Source organism: Vulpes vulpes, chromosome 16 (assembly GCF_048418805.1).
Source record: "Vulpes vulpes isolate BD-2025 chromosome 16, VulVul3, whole genome shotgun sequence".
Taxonomy (NCBI): Eukaryota; Metazoa; Chordata; class Mammalia; order Carnivora; family Canidae; genus Vulpes; species Vulpes vulpes.
The window spans coordinates 90,807,125-90,811,351 of record NC_132795.1 but is presented as its reverse complement, the minus strand read 5'-3'; the positions used below and the strand labels follow the sequence as shown (position 1 = coordinate 90,811,351).

Here is a 4,227-nt window from a genome sequence, read left to right as displayed (position 1 = left end):
TTGATTATTGATTTATTCATGAGACACAGAGAGAGAGAGAGGCAGAGACATAAGCAGAGGGAGAAGCAGGCTCCCCATGGAGAGTCTGAGGCAGGGACTCGATCCCAGGACCCCTGGATCACGACCTGAGCCAAAGGTAGATGCTCAACCACCGAGCCACCCAGGTGCCAGATGGATCCGCAAAGTGACCAGAGAGTCCCCTGTGCCCCTTCCTCCCTGTCCAGGGCCCCCTCATCCATGAGCTCTCCTCTGAGACATCTGTATGCTCTCCTCGCCCACAGGCACCTGCTGGCAGGAAACCAGGGCATCGGTGGTTGGCACCTTTGTGTCATTTCAGTCGGGGCCTCTGGTTGGGACAGCAAAGCCTCAGGGCCATACTTTTCCTGAGTTGAAAAACTCCAGGCATGGCAAGACTCTGCAGGAGAGATGGGATGGGCACGGGATGGGGGCTGCAAAGGCATCCTAGGGCCCTGAAACTGCATCATCTACGTGGGTCTGGCCAGCTCAGGCTCTGCCCCACTGAAAGTGTTGGCACCCCTCAGAGTTATGTCCTTGGTCAAGGCCGCTCCTCCCTCCACGCTCCTCTCAGGGTCACCTCTACAGCATCTAGCACTTCCACCGCCATCCAGGCCCCATATCCTCAAATCCTTACCTCCACCCTGAGGTCCCTGAATACCATGCCTGAGTATCAGGCTGGTTTCCACCTGACACCTAGATCTCCTTCCCCACACCTCTGCTCTTTCCCCCAGAGCTCCATCAATAGTACCCCCATCCACCCTGGTCTCACCAAGCCCAACGTCATGAGCCATCCTGGCCTCCTGGGACTGTCTCCCTTGCTTTCCACAGCTGCTCTATCTGCATGACCCCTGCTGTCTACACCCCCATCCTCTGCATCCATTCTGTCATTGCCTTAGTTGGAGCCCTGGAACCCTCACTTGCCTATTGGGGCATATTATATCGGGCATATTATATGTTCGATGTGGCTTTGGGGAACTGGTGTGCATGGTTTTTCTGCTTAGAAAGGATAAAAAAAATAACTTTGGTTTTAGAAATCAATATAACTTTTATTCTTCATTTTAATGAAGAATATAAACAATCAGTAACTATTGTTGCCTATCACCAAGAATTCTCATTCTGAGAAACTCTATTGGGCAACATTTACAGCAAGGAGAGCTTTTAAAGTCCAAGGGCCTGGCACTCTCAAGCACCATTTGATACATATATATTCTATCTTAAGTGTCACGTCGTTCACTCAGGGGCATTAAGTACATTCACCTTGTTGTGCAACCACCAGCACACCCATCCACAGAATTCTTTTCATCTTGCAAAGCTGAAACTCTGTACCCTGAAACACTGATTTCCTCCTCGTCTCTGCCCCCGGCACCCTCCCTCTACTTGTTGTCTCTAGGAGTTTGACTGCCTTAGGTACTTTCCGTGAGTGGACTCGCCTGAAGCCTGCTTGAACATCTCGAGCCTTTGCCCTTGAGCTCTCTTTTGCCTGCAATGCCCTCTCCTGACTTTCAGACTCCCACCCACCCTTTAAGACCCATGTGTCTCCTTCCTCTGAAGCATTCTTTGCCTATTAAAGTCAAGTTCATAACCTCCCTCCCACCCCATCGCATTCCCCCCCTGACCCAGCAAATACTTCAGTTTGCACATATCTGCAATGATTTACCTACACAGACAGCTCCCTGAGGCCAGGGACCCTGCGCCTTTTGTTCATCACCAAGGCCTCAACACCCTGCAGAGCCAGACTCATTAGCTGCAAGATGTCCCGTCTCTCCCTCAGCTCCATCCATCAAAGACCAACAGATGTCCTGGGATCCCCCTGTTCCACCTAGGACCTCTCTACTTCCCTGGGCTCCAAACCTTTGTTTTTCATTTCATTAGGTTGGGAAAGAACAGTTCAGCTTTTTCCCAGGAATCCCAGCAATGTGCCCTAGTGGCCTAGGCGGCCCCTTCCCCAACAAGTGTGACTGGTGACCTCTGTGCGGCCACCGGCCAAGATCTTTGTTCTACAGGGGAAGTGCAGACAGGGTGCCCACGAGCAACGGGTCCCGCCAAAGATGTGCAGCGCTGATTGCCTCTCCCCAGCCCGGCCAAGACGGAGGGAGGGCAAAAGGCCTGAGTGAGGCCTAGAGCGGCTCTGGTGCCCGCACCTGCTGCTCTCCGGGTCGTGACCCCGCCCTGTGGTCTGCTGGTGTCAGGCGGGTGGCCGAGCCACCTCACGTGGAGGCAGCAGGCCTCCACCCCGTCTTCAGCTTTCCGTACGGAAACGCAGCGGTGGCCACTAAACTAAACAGTGGACAGAGGCAAGTTTCAGATTACCCGTTCTGGAGGCTGAGCTTTCTCTCTGAGGAACGGTCCTTGCCAGAACTTTAGGCCCCAGTGAAGATTTCTGCTCGGGCGCAGGGGACAGGCCTCCACTAACTGGCTAAGAGAAACGCTTGGAGGTTGATGGCATTTCGGGTCAAGCGCCCCCGTGCTGGCTGGGGCAGGGGCTGATCTTGGCTACAGGAGTAGCCAGAGATAGTCCGCCTCACACTTGCTGGGCGGAGAGGAGTCTGTTTGCTAACAGATTCCTGGGTCCTACCCGGATAATCCGATTAGCTGGTTCTGAACCTCTGGGGGAGGGGGTCCATAAATCTCCCTAATTAATAAGCCCCCACCCTGCCCCCAGGGAATTCTTGTGCTCACTAAATCTTGCAAAGCTTTGCCTGTCGGGTCCAATAGGAACAAATCCAACAGGAAGAGAAAACTCACTTCCGTCCCAGGGTCCAGATATGAGCAAAGCAAAAGAGTCACAATCATTAAACCACCACCACCCGAGGGCCATGGTCGTGTATTTGTCTCCAGAAACCCAATGCCTGGGCAGAGGGTGGTCTTGGCCCTTGGAGGAGGTTATAGAGGAAGGAAATGAGAAAAGAAGGGGGTCTCCGGTGGGGCTATCGTACAAAGACATCAGCCTGTGGGGTCACAGCAAAGATGAAGATGGACGAGGGGCCCGACAGCAACGTAAAATCACATGCCAGGGATGGATCTCAAAAATGTGACAGTGAAAGAAAGCATCACAGAAGGATAACACAGTAAGTCCCATTTATATGAATTTTTAAAAGCCGATGGAAGCAAAGAGCATATTGCACAGGCACGCAGACGTCAGCCCTAAGTCTGTAAAAAGCAGTGAAGGAATGATGGCTCTGGAATCCAGATGGGTCCCTTGCACTATCCCAGTGGGAGAGGGGACCACAGGGGACTTCAAAGGTACTGATTCAAAAAAAAAAAATGGTACCGATTCATTTCTAGTTCTTGAACGGGGGTGGGCGGACACTCAGATGTGGGTGCGTGTACCATCTTGCACAGATGATGTATGAAGGCTTCTAAACCTACAGATGAAACAACGAGCAGCATGAGTATGACCATAGCTTGTTCGTCAAATTCTGAAATACTGGAAAAGGCAGGCCCTTCTAGAATTTGTGGCAGGTATGGCTTGAGTGAATAAGAGGAAGTCCCATGGCCCACGGGGACTGGGGATGATTGGCACTTGTTACTACTTGAGCTCACCTTGGGGACAGGGATGGGCAGGTGAGTGAGGTGCTGGAGAGCTGACTGGGAGAGAAGTTATAGTGTCCAGGCCACAGGCCTTGGGCTGAGAGCCATGTCGCAGAGCTGGGTTCTGGAGAGAAGGGGGACATGCCAGGGTCAGCAAATCCAAAAGGGCCATGATGGGAAGGAGGAATTCAGACTGGAAGTCAAGCAAGTGGGACAAGAGGAGGGTACATGAGATGGGGCGTGATCTGAAGGAGCCAGCCCATAGGAATTCTCTGAGCTGGATTCAGGCCCCGTCTGGTCTGTGGCAAACTTCTGGAAGTAGACCTGACATGAAGGAGAATGTCAGCCCCAGAGGGGATGCCAGTGGACAGAGCCACAGGTGGCCAAGAGCAGCCCCCGTGAGGCAGAACCCAAGGTGGCCCCATGAACCATGACCCCCCCCTCCCCAGGTACATAAGCAGCCTTAGAAGGAACCTGTCCACTTTCTGGCTCAATGTAGAAATCCCTTCTCCATCCTGTCACAAATTCCCAAGCTCGGACCATTCTAGAGGCACAGGACCTCTGGAGGACTCTGTCCCATTGTAAATAGTCACGCCTTCTTAAGGAATCTTTTGTTCTGAGCTGCATTTCAGCCTCCTTGGCATCTTCCCCCGGTCGTGTCCCCTGTGCTTTCAGGAG

The 4,227-nt window shown here is 52.8% G+C and overlaps 1 long non-coding RNA gene across 1 annotated transcript in view; it reads right to left on the bottom strand.

Moving 5' to 3' along the window:
- Window positions 1-4,227, bottom strand: part of LOC112915286 (uncharacterized) — a 31,728-nt gene that overhangs the window by 19,209 nt on the left and 8,292 nt on the right. The window lies entirely within an intron of this gene.